At 33.9% G+C, this 16,899-nt stretch overlaps 1 long non-coding RNA gene across 4 annotated transcripts in view; it reads left to right on the forward strand.

Annotated features, from left to right (window-relative positions):
* The window catches only part of LOC141506836 (uncharacterized), a 62,505-nt gene extending 57,785 nt beyond the window's left edge, over positions 1-4,720 (forward strand). For all 4 annotated transcript variants that reach the window (XR_012473983.1, XR_012473986.1, XR_012473984.1 and 1 more), the window contains 2 exons: positions 82-177; positions 4,343-4,720. This is a non-coding gene — a long non-coding RNA (uncharacterized LOC141506836). The remainder of the gene's footprint in view (positions 1-81; positions 178-4,342) is intronic.
* Positions 4,721-16,899: the final 12,179 nt, after the last annotated feature.

Raw genomic sequence — 16,899 nt, forward strand, 5'->3', positions numbered from 1 at the left:
ATAAGAAGATACCCCAACTCTTCCCCACTCCTTGCAAACTGGCTTCAGGTACCTTTTATCCTTCTTTTTCTTCCTTTATAGGTTAAGGAAAGGAGATAAATCTAATAGAAGAGCTATTGAGAATTGGAAGGAAGAGTTGAGGAAATGGAGCATTATTCAGATGAGTTGGGGAATCAGGTGAGTTGAAGTAAACAGTTAGGAACACCAATTCTTCACCTTTTATCCCACAAGCACTACTATATATAAACCCTCTACTAGAAAGGGATAGACAGACAAGAGAGATAGCCAATTTGAAGGTATGAAGATAGGGGGCCGCTAGGTGGCACAGTGGATAAAGCACGGCCTTGGAGTCAGGAGTACCTGGGTTCAAATCTGATCTCAGACACTTAATACTTACCTAGCTGTGTGGCCTTGGGCAAGCCACTTAACCCCATTTGCTTTGCAAAAAAACCTAAAAAAAAAGGTATGAAGATGGGACACAAAATATTACAGGTAAGGAAAATTTTGGCTGTACCATAGAGTTCAGGAAGGATCGTGGTGTATAACAATAAGGTTACAAAGGAAGAATGGATCCAAGTTAAATAATGCAAAATGTAAATAGAGGAACCTTAAATCAATAGGAAGTCATTTGAGCTTATTAAATAAAGGAGTGACATGTTGAGGCTTGCACTTGGGGAAATCTTTTTGTCAGTTGTGAGGAAAATAGGTTGGAATAGAAATAGACTTGAAACAAAAAAAGATCAATTAGGAGACTGTTACAATAAGAAGTCACTCAAGTAGCATTTAGTGAGCTCTAGGTGAGATGGGTTGGGGACCTAAGAAAGGGCAGTAGCTATTTGTGGAAAAAGAAGTGGCAGATACAGATTGGGTGGAAATAGAAAAAGCAGGACTTGGAAATTGATTGAATATGTGGACTGAGAAAAAAATATCAAGGATGACACAGAGGTTTTCAACCTGGGGAAGGATGGTCATGGTCTACAGAGAAAATTTCTATATAGGGAAATCTGGAAGAAAGAATGAGTTTTGGAAGAAAAATACTTTTTTAAAACAATATAGTTTGAGACACTTATGAAATTTGCAGTTTGAAATAAGCATGTTGGAAATGCATGTTTGGAGTTCAGAAGGGAGAGTGAACTTTGATACAGAAAGATGATAATTAAATCCATTAGACCTGATGAAATCACTGAGTCTGAAAATTTACAGAGGGAAAGGAACAGGGACCAGACAGAATCTTGGGAAATATCTGAGGTTAGGGACTGTGATATGGAAGATGAAGCAGCAAGGGAGATGCAAAAAAGTATTCAAATAAATAAGAGGAGAACCAAAAGAGAACATTGTTCTAAAAGACAGGCAAACAGGAGGTCAGCATTGTCAAAGACATCCAAAGATTGTAAAGGATGAGAACTGATTTTAAAAAAAATAGATTTGGCAATCAAGAGATCACTGATAACAGCAATTAAATGCTGAACTTAAAGCTTTATTACAGAGAGTTAAGTGAATGATAGAAGACCAGAAAGGTACATATAGAGAGATTGACCTTGGGAAGGAAACATGTCATCTTTTTTTATCAGAAAGTAAAAGATGAGAGAATTGGGTTATTTGAATGATACCAAAAGTAAAGTTTTAAGGAGGTACAGAAAGAGAGATTTCTATTTTCTCAGGAAAGTTTGAGATGAGCTCATTAATTGAGAATAAGGTGGGAAAAGAATGGAGGGGGAGTTTGGTGAGGAAAGAGATTTGGAACAGATCCTGTAAAGAGTGGGAAAAAGCATCAATTAGGGAGGAGTAAAAGGATTGTCTTGCTGAGATGAAGTCCCCGTTGAGATTAAATAACATAATTTTGTAGTGTTCCATGTTGACTTCATTGAGTTATTTCCTCTAACTTTGTTTAGCAGCCATGAACAGAAGTAATGGAGGCAGATGGTGGAGTAATCCACTGTTGACATCTGGCAAGATATAAGCATATGTCAAAGAGATAGAATAAAGTTTACTGAAGATAAGAAAAGAATTCCTAAGCTTTAGCACTATCTAAAAGTGAAAGGGGGGGCTACCTTTGGAAACTAGTAGCTTCTCCTGAATTTGAAATATTTAGGCAAATGCTAGAAAACTATTTCCTAGGATGTTGTAAAAGGGATTTCTGTTCAGTTGAACCTGAAGCTCCCTCCAACTCTGACATTCTGTGAATTTTCCTTTAATTTGAAAAAGTGTCAAATGTGTTTAAGTTTAGAATTTTCCCTGTGAAGGTTGAAATGCGGGGAAATAATAGTTTAGGTTAGAGACAATTGTCAGGAGTTTTCTAAATGGTAGGTATTAAAAGAGGCAACAAAGTCCTTGTTCTCAGGGAGTTCACAATCTAATGGGGAGACAAAATATAAGCAACTGTGTAAAAATAAGGAAGATGCAGAATAAACTGGAGATAGCCTTACAGAGAAGATATTAAGATTCAGGTGGAAAGTTTCTTGCTAAAAGTGGGACTTTAGCTGAGATTTTAAGTAAGCTAGAAAAATTAGGACACAGTGAGTTGAAGGAAGAAAGTATTACAGTGCCTAGAGAGGAGGCTGATGTCACAGAAGAGTTTGTTGAAGGGAGTAAGATATAAGACAGGAAAGATATATATATATGGCTTCAAAAATCAAACAAAAATCAAAACATCAAAGTTAACCTGGAGGTATTAAGGAAAAAATAAACTTGACTGAATTTAGCAAGGAAGGGTGGAGTATGGACTGGAAGGGGTAAAGAGATGAGGTAGACAATTGTAATCATCTTGGTGTGAGGTGATGTGAGTCTACACCAGTGTGGTGGCAGTATCACAGGATAGAAGAAAAATATGTCATAGATGTCACCAAAACGGGGGGGTTGGATCATATCTAGATCATCAGAGATGGAGAGAGCAACTTCAAGGACATCTTGTATTTCCCTACCAGGTGGGAGGATATAATATTTCAATTGGCTGCATAATTGGGTTCCATCTAAAAATTTGTCAAACTAGGACATTGATTTTTTCCCCTGTGGCATTCAGAGAGGTTGAAGGTCCAACCATAATAGGAGGTTCCTTGAACTATGCTGCTGAGAAGAGAAGGGCTACCTCTCCCTACCCTGGTATTTCTTTGGCCCCAGGAAATAGGATTAGGGTTTTGGTCTGATCTCTTTTGCTTTTCCTCAGATCTGGTTGCAGGGGATGGAATCCTCACTGAACCTGGGAATTCAAATCATTTCAGCCTTGGAGGCAGGAAAATCAGAAGAAGCCTGAGACTTAGAACTTGAGCCTCAAGTGTAGTGGAGATGGGGTTGCATTTGGAACATGGGAATGGACTGCATAGGAACAAGCTAAACTGTGAACCTAAGTCCCTTTGACTCCTCAGAGTATAAAGTGACAAAACAAGGGATTATGATCTTACATGTTAGAGAGCTATGTTTGAATGTTTATTATTGCAATTCCTTTGAATTAAATATAAACATTCCATTGTAAATACCAATACAATTGTAAAGTAACTAAATGGAACTGGGATCCAGTTGATGTCCTACAATTAAGGATATGTAATCGGTTGGGCCTGGAACCAATGGCAGAAAGTCTAAATACCCCTATGTTCCCTTCAGAATATTGAAGAAATATGAAGAGATGGGGCTTTCAGACAATGAGGACACATATTGAGAAGGATGAAACCACAGTGATTAACCACTGATTGGATATGGGAGTTAGATTAAGGAGTCAAGGGTGACACCCATGTTGTGAGCCTGGGTGGTTGGGATGATGGTTATACCCTCCACAGTAACAGTAAAATTAAGAAGAGTAGAGAGTTAGGGAGGAAGTATGAATAATGCTTTAGTTAGTTTACTTTACTTTAATTTAAGATGTCTATGAGATGACTGTAAAATGTCTAATAAGTAGTTGGAGCTGCCAAACTGGAGCTTAGGAAAGAGGTGAGGAATGGACAAGTAGGTCTGAGAGTCATATGCATAAAAATGATAATTGAAACCCTGGGAACTGATTAGATCTCCAAGTGAAAAATTATAAAAAATAGAAAGGGAGAAAAGAAGAGAGCCCAGTTCATAATGGGTGTGACATGGATCTAGAGCCAAGTAAAGGAAACAGAGAAGGAGTGGTCAGACAAGTAGAAGAATGAGGAGAGAACAATGTCATGAAATATAGAGAACAGAGGATCAAGAAAAAGGAAAGTGATTGACAATGTCAAAAACTTGACAGAAGTCAAAAGGGATTTATATTTTAGTTCTTGAAATTTATTAGAAGGTGCATTTATGTTATCCTTTTACTATGTAACCTGTCAAGAAACAAATGAATAACAACAATTTTTTCACAGTCCAATGTGTTCTCTTTCCTTAGAAATCCATGTAATGAAAAACATGTGCAGGGGCACACAGACCTACACTCAAAAGCTCCTGGAAGAAAGTAGAACAGTAAGTCAATTGTCAGCAAAAGCCCTCAGGCATGAATCATACCAGAACTTAAAGAACTTTTGAGATTCTATACAACAAACATCTGAAAGAAAATGGAAAAAATTCTACAATACTTATAAATGCTTGGCTTTTTATTGCCTCTTTACAAAAATGTTTCTGAATTTTCATTTATATTTTTATTTTCAGTTCCAAGTTTTCTCATTCCCTCCTCTTTCATTCCTTAAAAAAGGTAAGAAATATAACATCCATAAAAATGAAGTTCTGTAAAACATATTTCCATGATAGCAATGTTATGGGAGTAAAGTTTAAAATAAAGACAAAGTGAAAAAAAAATATGTGTCAATATGCATTCAGAATTCATCAGTTCTCTCTCTGGAGGTGGAGAGCCTTATTCCTCATGAATCCTTTGTATTGATCAGAATAGCTGAGTCTTTCGCAGTTGATTTTCCTCATAATATTGGTACAATAGTCTCTTAGTTCTCATTTTTCTCTTCATCAGTTAATATGTCTTCCCAGGTTTTTCCAAAAATATCCCTTTCATCATTTCAAATGGCCGATAGCATTCCATAACTATCATATACTACAACTTATTGAAGCATTCTTCAATTGATAGGCATCCCTTCTGTTTCCAATTCTTGGGACTACACACACACACACACATACAGTTCATATAAATAACTTGTAATTATGGGTCCTTTTCTTCTTTGATTTGTTTAGCATATAGACCTAAGTTGCAGTATTATAAATCAAAAGGTAGGCACAGTCTTATAGCCCTTTGAGCATAGCACTAAATTGTTCTCCAGAATGACTGAACCAATTTACCACCCAATAGTGCATTAATTTCCCTATTTTTCAACAACCCCTCCAGCATTTGTAATTTTCCCTTTATGATCATGTTAGCCAAAGTGATGAGTGTGAGATGGTATATCAGAGTTGTTTTAATTTGCATTTCTCTAATTGATAAAAATTTAAGCATTTTTCATATAATTGTAGATAGCTTTGATTTTTTTCCCCTGAAAATTGGCTATTTATATCATTTAATAAATTATCATTTGGGGGAATAGCTTTTATTTTTATAAATTTGAAATAAGAAATGAGACCTTAATCAGAAAACTTGCTGTGAGTTTTCTCCCATTTCCTGTTTTCCTTTTTAACTTTGACTGTATTGGGGCTTTTTAATGAAAAACCTTTTAAATTTCATGTAATCAAAGTTATCCATTTTACCTTTTGTGATCCTCTCTATTTCTTTTTTGGTCATGAACTCTTCCCTTATCCATACATTTTACAGGCAAAATTTTCCACATTCCCCTATAATATCATCCTTTGTGTCTAAATCATTACCCATTTTGACGTTATCTTGGTAAACAATGTGAGAGGTTGATCTATGCCTAGTTTTTCCCTGACTGTTTTCTGGTTTTTCCTAGTAGTTTTTGTTGAAGGGTAAATCTTGACCTGAGAATTGGAATCTGACCATTTACTTATGTATATGCTACACATGATATATTCCACTGATACACCACTCTGTTTCTTAGCCAATACCAAATGGTTTTGAAGATTACCACTTTATTGTATAGTTTGTTAGATCACTTTCCTTCACTTTTTTTCATTGATTCCATTGAAATTCTTGACCTTTTGTTTTTCCAGATAAATTTTGTTATTATTTTTTCTAGTTCTATAAAATAATTCTTTGGTAATTTGATTGGTATAGCACTGAATAAGTAAATTAAGGTAGTATTACCATTTTTATTTTATTGGCCCAATTTACCCATGAGCAATTAATATTTCTCCAATTGTTTAGACTATTTTTATTTCTATATAAAGTGTTTTGTAATTGTATTCATATAGTTGCTAGGTGTGTCTTGGCAAATAAACTCCCAAGTACTGCAGTTATTTTAAATGGAATTTCTCTTTCCTATCTCTTCCTTCTGGGTTTTGTCAGTAATATATATAAATGCTGATGATTTGGGAAATCATTTTAAATCTTGCAACTTTGCTAAAGTTATTCATTCTTTAGTTAATTTTTTAGTTAATTCTCTAGGGTTCTCTAAATAGATTGTCACATCATCTACAAAAAAGTATTAGTTTGCTTTCCTCATTGCCTTTTCTTATTCCTTTCTTTTTCTTGTCTTACTGCTATAGCTAGCATTTCTAGTATGATATTGAATGAGTGGAGATAATAGGCAATTTTGCCTCATTCCCGATCTTAATTTAAAAAGCTTCTTTTTGGGGATGCTAGGTGGCATAGTGGATAAAGCAGTAGCCCTGGAGTCAGGAGTACCTGGGTTCAAATCCGGTCTCAGACATTTAATAATTACCTAGCTGTGTGGCCTTGGGCAAGCCACTTAACACCATTTGCCTTTCAAAAACCTAAAAAAAAAAAAAAAAAAGCTTTTTTTATCCCCATTGCAGATAATACTTGCTCTTAATTTTAGATAGATACTATTTATCATTTATAGAGAAGCTTCATTTATTCCTTTGCTTTCTAGTGTTTTTTAATAGCAAGAGGTATTGTATTTTGCCAAAAAGATTTTTCTGTGCTTATTGGCATAATCAATGATTTTTTTGTTTTTGACATGGTCAATTATGTTCATACTTTTTTAATATTGAACCTTCCCTGCATTCCCAGTATAAATCCAAGACTGTCATGTATATGACCCTTATGATGTATTGCTGAAATCCCCTGCTAGCATTGTATTTTTAAAAGTTTGTATCAGTATTCATTAGGGAAACTGATCTGTAGTTTTCTTTCTCTGTTTCTAATCTCCCTAGTTAGGCTAGCATAATTATATTTGAGTTGTAGAAGGAATTTGGTAGGATTCCTTCAGTTTTCAGTTGCTTTATTGGTATATAATTGGGCAAAATAGATATATATAATTGCTTTAATTTCATCTTCATTGATTGTGCATTCATCATTTTCACTTTTAATACTTTATTTTCTTCTTTTATAAAAAATTAAATCAACCAGTGGTTAATCTACTGTATTGGGGTTTTTGTGAAACCAGCTCCTAGTATATTTATGAATTCAATCTTTCCAAAACTTTCAATTTTATTAATTTCTACTTTGATTTTTAGGATTTTCTTTTTTGAGTTTTAATTTTTTCTTTTTCTGATTTTTTTCATTTCCATGCCCAATTCATTTATCTATTTTTCTCTCTTTTACTGAAATAAGCATTTAGATATAAATTTTCTCCTAAGTAATTTGCATTCACAAATTTTGGCAGGTTGTCTCACTGTTGTCATCATCTTTAATGAAAAGTTGCTTCTATGATTTATTTGGTGTCATTCCTTAGAATTAAATTCTTATCTAATTAAATTTTAATTTGTATCTCCAAGATCTTTTTGAATATATTTTTTCAGTATGGTTTTGAAAAGTATGTTTCTGAATTTCTGCATTTGTTTATGAAGTTTTTATTACCTTAATACATGGTCAATTTTGGTAAAGGTGCCATGTACAATTGAGAAAAAGATATGCTCCTTTCTGTTCCCATTTAATATTTTCCAGAGAATAAGCATATCTAACTTTTCCTTTAATTTGTTTTCTTTCAAAAATTTGGATAAGCTAGTATTGATGCAGTTATGTTTAATATTGATATTCATTGTTTATGATAACCTTTTAGTAAAATGCAATTTCCTTGATTTTAAAATTAGATCTATTTTTGCTTTTGCTTTGAGATCATGATTGCTACCTTTGTCTTTTTTACTTCAGCTGAAACATAATACATTCTGTTCCAGTCCTTATTTTACCTCTCTTTCTCTTTCAAATTTGTTTCATAAACAACAAATTATTGGGTTCTGATTTCCGATCCATTTTGTTGTCTTCTTCAGTTTTGTGGGTGTGTTCATCAGTTATGATCACGAACTGTATTTTCCTCCAGTCTATTTTCTTTTGATTATCTTTCCTTGTCCCTTCCCAAAAGACTACTTTGTTTCTGATCATTGCCTCCCTAATGTGTCCTCTCTTTTATCATCCCCTTTATTTTTACTTATTTCCTTCCCCCTCCTATTTCCCTGGTGGGTAAGAAAAATTTCTATATCCAATAGTGTAAACACACACACACACACACACACACACACACACACGCATCCCTCTTTTAATCAGTTCAGATGAAAGTGAAGTTCAAGCATTGTTCCCTTAGCTTATGCTCCTTCCATTATAAAAACTCTTTCTTGCATTCTTCTTTGTGAGTTATTTTTCCCCATATTTCTTTCCCTTTCCCCATCTCCTAGTTTGTCCCTCTATCTTCATTTCTTCATTCTTCTTTTGAAATATATTAATATAAGAGATTCACACCCATACTTTCTATCTAAATATATTCCTTCTATATATCCTCATGACAGTAATTTGTTTTTTGTTTTTGCAAGATAATGGATTTAAGTGACTTGACCAAGATCACACCTAGGTAATTCTCAAGTGTCTGAGGCTGGATTTGAACTCAGGTCCTCCTGACTTCAGGGCCAGTACGCTATCCACTGCACCACCCAGCTGCCCCAAATACCAATGTTTTTAAAGGTTACATGTATCATCCCACTTGGGAATATAAGCAATTTAATCATATTAAGTTTCTTATGATTTCTCTTTCATGTTTATCTTTTTTATGCCTTTCCTGAGTCCTTTTTTTAAAAGTCAAATTTTCTATTCCGCTCTGGTCTTTTCATCAGGAATGCTTAGAAGTCCTCTATTCATTCAATACCCCTTCTCCCCTGAAGGATTTATTCAATTTTTCTGGATAAATCATTTTTCATTGTATTCCTAGCTCCTTTACCTTCTGGAACATCATATTTTAAACTTTCTGCTTCTTTGTTGTAGTAGCTATTAAATTTTATTTGAACAGACTTTGAATTCTTTCTTTCTAGCTGCTTGCAATATATTCTCTTTGACCTGGGAACTATAGAATTTGATTGTAGTATTCCTCTAAGTTTTCATTTTGGAATCTCTTTTAGAATGTGTTTTATTGATATTTTCAGTTTATTTTTTTCTTTGTCCTCTGGTTCTAAGATATCTGTGCAATTTTCCTTGATAATTTCTTGAAATATAATGGTCAAGGGCAACTAAGTGGCTCAATGGATAGAACAACAGCCCTGGAGTCAGGAGTACCTAAGTTCAAATCCAGCCTCAGACACTTAATAATTACCTAGCTGTGTGACCTTGGGCAAGCCACTTAACCCCATTTGCCTTGCAAAAAAACTTAAAAAAAGAAATATAATGTCTAGTCTTTTACTTTGATCATGGATTTTATTTTTTTATGTTTGGCTTTTTTTTAAAGAGTTTATTTATTTTGAGTTTTACAATTTCCCCCCATTCTTGCTTCCCTCCCCCACCCCCCACAGAAGGCATTCTTTTAGTGTTTACATTGGTTCCATGTTATACATTGATTTCAGTTGAATGTGAAGACAGAGAAATCATATCCTTAAGGGAGAAAAATAAAGTATGAGATAGTAAAATTACATAATAATATAATGCTTTTTCCCCCTAATTTGATGGTAATAGTCTTTGGTCTTTGTTCAAAGTGCATAATTCTGGGGCGGCTAGATGGCTTAGTGGATAAAGTACCGGCCCTGGAGTCAGGAGTACCTGGGTTCAAATCCAGTCTCAAACACTTAATAATTACCTAGCTGTGTGGCCTTGGGCAAGCCACTTAACCCCATTTGCCTTGCAAAAAAAACTAAAAAAAACCCCAAAGTGCATAATTCTTTCTCTGGATACAGATAGTATTCTCCATTGCAGATAGTTCAAAATTGTTCCTGATTGTTGCACTGAAGGGATGAGCAAATCCATCAGGGTTGAACATCACCCCCATGTTGCTGTTAGGGTATATAATGTTTTTCTGGCTCAGCTCATCTTGCTCAGCATCGGTTCATGCAAATCTTTCCAGGCTTCTCTGAAATGTTCCATCACATACATATACTAGTTTGTTAAGCCATTCCTCAACTGATGGACTTTCACTTAATTTCCAATTTTCTGCCACCACAAACAGGAGTATAGACCCAGTAGTGGTATTGCTGGATTAAAAGGTATGCATATTTTTGTTGCCTTTTGGGCATAATCCCAAATTGCTCTCCAGAAAGGTTGGATGAGTTCACAACTCCACTAACAATGTATTAGTGTCCCAGATTTTTCACATCCCTTCCAATATTGTTTGATCATGGATTTTAGATAGACTAATGATCTCCTTGATCTATTTTCCAGTAAGTTTATTTTCAAATAAGATAGCTCACATTTTCTTCCATTTTTGTCATTCTTTTGACTGTTTAATTGTTTCTTGATCTTTCATGTAGTCATTAGCTTTCACTTTGACCAATCCTAATTTTTAAGGAATTTATTTTATTTAGTGAAGTTTTATATTGCTTTTACCATTTGGTCTGTTCTACTTTTTTGAGGAATGCTTCTTCAAGTATCTTTTTTTGCCTTTTTTGGCAAGCTGTTAATTCTCTTTTCATAATTTTCTTGCATTACTCTCCTTTTTTCTCCAATTTTCCTCTATCATTTTTAAAAATTTTTAAAATCAGTTTTGGCTCTTTTTTACTTTTTCTTTAACTCCACTGGGAACTCTGGTTTTGCTTGTATACAGCATACATTTTTCTTTGAGGTTTTCTTAAAATATTTTCAAATTTATTGTCTTCTGATTTTGCATCTTGAACACAGAAGTTGTTATGGTAATATTCTTTTCCCATCATTTGCTTATTTTTACAATCTATTTCCTGACTTTGGTCTTATATTAAGTTGAACTCTGTTTACATCTGGGGGTAATATGACTGTCCCAAATTTCAGTCTTTGATGTCCTGTTATTTTTATAGCTAGGTTCTGGGATCTGTAATATTTTTGTGCTTTCAATATGGTGTGATCTATGGAGAAATGTGGTTACTGCTTTGATGGTCTTCACTCTGGTCCATTCCCAGCTAGGGCTCCTGTTCCCTCATAAACAAAGTTCCTCTCTACCCTGAAACTACAACCAATATTCAAATATGGGTCTTTCTCCCTTATGACCACAGGTGCTTCTCTCTACCTTGAAATTCTGACTCACAACTATTTAACAGGCAATAGACTTGCCCTCCAGTTTTTTCCTGACCAAGTGTTCAAACCCTTTATCTAATCTGGGCATTTAGTGCTCTTAGCACTACTGCTACTACTGCTTCCACCTTCAAGGTATACATATGGTTTCATTTCCTCATGATAGATGTTGACCAGTCACCAACCCAGTGTCTACAGAACTTTATTTCTCTCTTCCTAAGTGCTCTGGTCTGGAAGAATGACTTATTCTAATTTTTTTGGTTGCTTATCCCAATTAGAATTCAATTTGATGTTCTTTTTAAAGTTACTTAGAGGGGAATGTTGAGAAAGTTCAGTAAAAATACTTAAAATTACTCCACCATCTTGGCTCTGCCTTTAATTAATTTTGACATCATACCCCAGATTAGAATCCTGAAGCACATTTGTTTTTACAAAAGAGAAAAGCAAATCAATTCTGTAAAAAAAATTTTCATGATATAAATCTCTCTTATCAGTAGATTTTAAAAATCTTCAATGCTATTTAAACATATATGCCTAAACAGAACTATTAATAATGTATAAACTGTAAATTACACTTAATTTTTAAAAATTCAAATTTATTTGTGATCTTGTTATTTGTTATCTTCACTATAGCCTTCTCATAGAGAAATCTCAAAGATTTGTCAACTCAGGTATCCAACATTCAAGTTGGATAATTCTTGATACCCTTAGTCTTTAATTCATTAGCATCTTTCCTACAAGATAGCAATCATAACAGGGAAATTCAGATACTCTGTCTCTGGCTTGATTTTACCTTTATTCCTCAAGCTCCATGACTGCTTTAGAAGTTGCAAGTAAAGTGTTTGGAAGTTACCATTCACTCAAAGGAAAAACTCTGGCTGTAGGAGCTTCAATATTCTCTGAAGTTCATTCTCCATGTGAGGGAGAAAAGTTTTGGATCCAGTCTTTGAATCTTAAAGAATGGCCCTAATAAATATATAACTCTTCTGTCCCCACTTGGAGAAGACTCTGTAATATAAGCAAATCAAATCTGAGCATATCCTAAGAACTTCTGGGCTTGGAATAGATTATGTACTTTCTGGTGGCTGCTAGTTGATGCTGAAGGTTAGAATTTCCCCTTATTTTTGTTTTTTATTAATATGGAATTAAATTTACATATATATTATGACTTTACATATATTATGACACATTTAAGGATATAATCATAATGGTCCATGAGCCTTGGCATGCCTTGTCCAAGAGGTATACCAGTTTTTTCCTCATAGTATATATGTTGCTTTTGGGAATATTTATGAACAAATGAAATTTTCAAAATTTTCTTTTAACAAGTAATTTTTTCTGTTAAATGATTACATTTTTGAATTCTTTAAAAACTCCTCATGAGTATTTAAGTTCCTTGATTCTGTTAATATGTTCTTTTATCTTTTATACAAAATAAGGATTCCACATTTTAAAAATGGCACTCTAGAAGACATTAAAATGAAGTTCATTATATTAAACTTTTATAGTTCATTATTTTTCCCTGATTATGTTTGTTACATTTGATTGTTGACCTCCAAAATAAATAGTAACTTAAATATAGGATATTTCACTTCTTCAGAATAGTAGTAATAAGCTATGTCAAATGTCATAGTAATAAACTATAAGAGCACCTGAATTCAGCATGCAAAATGTATTAATAAAATTATTATTGACCAATAGACATATCTTTCCCACACACATGTAAGAAAACAGAACAGCAACATGGGTGTAATTTTTTTCTTTTTTGAGTTTTTATTAAAATATTATCATATCTAAGCTTTGGTCAAAAAAGTTGAAAAACAAAAGGCTATGAGCAAGTACAAATTTGTTGCATTTCACTTTCAGTCTAGTTATCATTTTTAATAGTATAACACAGAGAGAGTAATCTGTCAGTATATTTGGAAATTGTGAAGAATACATTAAGAAATTACTATGATAGTTCTAAATCTCTTCATGGCAATAGCTCTGTCCCTAATCTTGGTTTCCTGGTTAATTAAACAAAGTGTTTGGTCTGGGTCATCATGAATATCTCTTTGAGCTCTTTCTTTTCCTTTGAACTCTGAAATTATGATCATCATAAATCTGTCATAAACACTCATATTTACATAAAGACTGAAAAAATATAGGAATGATTTTGCCTTTACTGCCTGGTATGTACACAGAGGTCATATGCTTGGCAAGAAATCTTTGATAAGTCATGTTAGCCTTGGATGATCTATCTCCTAATTAGCAAAGTCCTTGTGCTGCTCCAGGGTTGTGATTTGGTTATTCAAATGACTGCATATTATTTTGTGTGCTGTTCTTTCAACTGATATAAAATTCTTCAATACTTACAAATTATTGTCAGAAAAAAAATTTTTAGATGGCCTTTAGCTAAAACATCTCTGGACCTTCCTTTTAAGATGACAGTTGTTTCACATTCTCAGAATTCCAACATGTTCGGTAATTGTTAAGAACCCATCCCAATTCTACAGCAAGCAATTATTTAATCTGCTGGAATGAGAACAGCTGGAAAAAGTTTACAGATGACTATTCTAAAATTCATTTTAGAAAACAACCCATCAGAGTGTTCTACTGCTATCTTATGTGAAATCAGATTTGTTACTTATGTCTGCCAAAACAAGAAGCTGATTAAAGCAGGTTTTCTTAACCTATGATCCTTGAATTTTTTAAAAGATATTTTGATAACTTTATTTTGATTTAATTGACTTCTTTTGTAATACTATGATTTTATTTTATGCATTTGAAAAATTATTAGATGGAATTTGTAGGTGTCATCAGACTGATGAAGGGATCTGGAAAAAATGTGACAATAAGTTCTGATGGTGGAATAACTAAGCACATTATTTGTATTAAAAATTATTATGGTCTATTCTATGCAGTAATAATTCAATGTAAAGTAAAACATTGTTCAATGATATTTCTTTATAAAATGTTTTTATTATTTAAAGTACTCTCACACCTCTCTATTTATTAGATCCTTAAGAAGAGAGGGTAGATATTAGTCTTCATCTCACAGAGGAATAAACAGAGGCACATAGAGGTAGTCAAGGTCACAAAAACAGTTGCCTACATATGTCTTAGACAGATAATGATTATGAACCTGGGACTGAGAAAAAGAGCCTAGTGGACAGGATTGTCTCTTGAGAAGTTGTACAATGTTTTACATTGCCCCATATTCTTCTTAATGAAACAAATGGCTATCAATTAACAGTATGATTTGTCTAACGTTGAGAAGCTTCATAGCAGAAGACTCAGGTATAAGACCCATTTAACAGATTCTAACTATGTGACTCTGTGCAAGTCTTTAGGGGATGCTAAGTGGCACAGTGGATAGTGCACTGGATTTGGAGCAAGGAAACCCCAAGTCCAATATGGTCTCAGCATTATGACCTTGGACAAGTCCCTTAACCTTTTTTGGGGACCTCAGTTTCTTTGACAGCAAAATGGGTATAATAATAGCTCCTACCTCTAGGAGGATCAAATGGCATATTTGTAAAAAGCACTTAGTACAATGCCTAAGTTACAGAAGATGCCATTTAAATGCTTATTTCTTTGCCTTTTCTGCTCCTCCCCCCTCCCCATTTAACTTCTCATTGCCCCAAAGCAAGTCTTAAATAAGTTGCTTCAGTAAATGGAGTTTCCTTGGTGAGAATTCCCTACATGAAAAGTAGAAAAGGAATAGGATTTTGAATATTTACTTCTATACTTCAAAGAGCTGTGTGATTTCATAAATGTGAGTCCCTTTTTTGTTCAGAGCACAGATAGGGACCATTTGGCCAGCAGATCAAATAAGGCCCACAAAATCATTTGGTCTGGTTCTGCCACAGCAACCACAGGTTGCTAATCAATAAATCTAGGAATTTTTAGGGATGAATTAATTAAATGTTTAACCAAATATAACAGACTAATTTAAGTTGATAATTTTGTATGACCCATGAATGATGCTATAAATATCCAAATGACACTTGACAGAAAAAATGTTCCCCACCCCTGATGTAGAATATAACTCTTATCTAACTTAATAGTTATTTTGTATTGCTACAGCTTAAAAATAGTCCCAAAAGAAAAGTTCTCATATCTCAGAATAAAAAAGAAAAACAATGATTTTTTTAGGTTTTTTGCAAGGCAATGGGGTTGCCACACAGGCAATTATGAAGTGTCTGAGGCCGGATTTGAACTCAGATACTCCTAACTCCAGGGTTGGTGCTCTATCCATTGAGCCACTTAGCCACCTGGTTTTTTTTTCAAGGCAATTAGAGTTAAGTGACTTGCCAAAAGGTCAGTTAGGTAATTACTAAGTGTCTGAGACTCAATTTGAACTCAGGTCTGACTCCAGAACAATGATTTTTTTTCAGAATGATTTGAGTCACCATGTGTAGCATTTGGAAATGACCCTAATAACACTATGCAATATCACCACATGTTGATCTTTGACATAGGCAAAAATTTAATCTCAATCCCAACTTTTTGGTTCCCACCAAATCATTTAAACTGATTATGAAAATGGAATTGTTTTTTTAATGGAAATTCTAAATGTGTCAGTATTTAAATATATAAATTTGGAAAGCCATTGCTTGTATAGGTTTAGATGATGAGAGGTATAACATTTATCTCACACTTCCTCGGATTAGCCTTTTCCCAACACATATAAATCTCCTTATCAAGGAAAGCAGTAAATGGAAATCTCTGTATAAAAAAGGTCAGTTTTCAGATAAAGCCTTAGCAGTGTGGTTGTCAAAGGGTCAGAAAGTGAAGTGTGTCTTAACTAAAATAGCTAATTACCTTGCAAAGGATTGCCTCTTTGGTGTGAACAGAATGATGATAAAAATGAGCAAGAAGAGAACTTGATTTAAATTTTATAAAGTATAAGCATGAAAAAGCCCAGTCAGTACTCAAAGACAAGAATATTTCCTTCCTGATTGTGGACTCATGATGCAGGGAACTGTAGTCAGGTCATATGGCATAGAACAATATATTAAATAACTATTGGAAAACTACAAGATGATTAAGAAGTGTTGATTTCAAATGGGATATTTTTTTTTATCAATTTTTGCTTCAAAAGGTAAATCACTGAGTATGAGACACTGATTTGAGTCATTAAAAGTAAAGAGCCTGACTGATAGAACAAGAGAGTGAAGAATCAAAAGACGGCTGAAAACCCCATGTATGAAGAAACTGAAAGCAGGAACAACAAACTGAGGGCTTTAGATGTTAGATTGCTGATTTACCGGATAAGCTCTTTAGAGCTTTAGTTTCAATTATTTCCCTTCAGCACCATCTACTGTTGAGAATAGTGAAGTCATTCAAAAATTATTATCCTTTGGTTACCGGGGAAGAAGGGGAAGGGGGGAAGAGAAATTTTGAAGAAGATTCCCTATATAAAAACAGATGTTGATATCTAATAGATGTTATAGAATTCCAATGAGTGAAAAGTTGCCTGGATTTTTTCA

Source organism: Macrotis lagotis, chromosome 1 (assembly GCF_037893015.1).
Source record: "Macrotis lagotis isolate mMagLag1 chromosome 1, bilby.v1.9.chrom.fasta, whole genome shotgun sequence".
NCBI classification, from domain to species: Eukaryota; Metazoa; Chordata; class Mammalia; order Peramelemorphia; family Peramelidae; genus Macrotis; species Macrotis lagotis.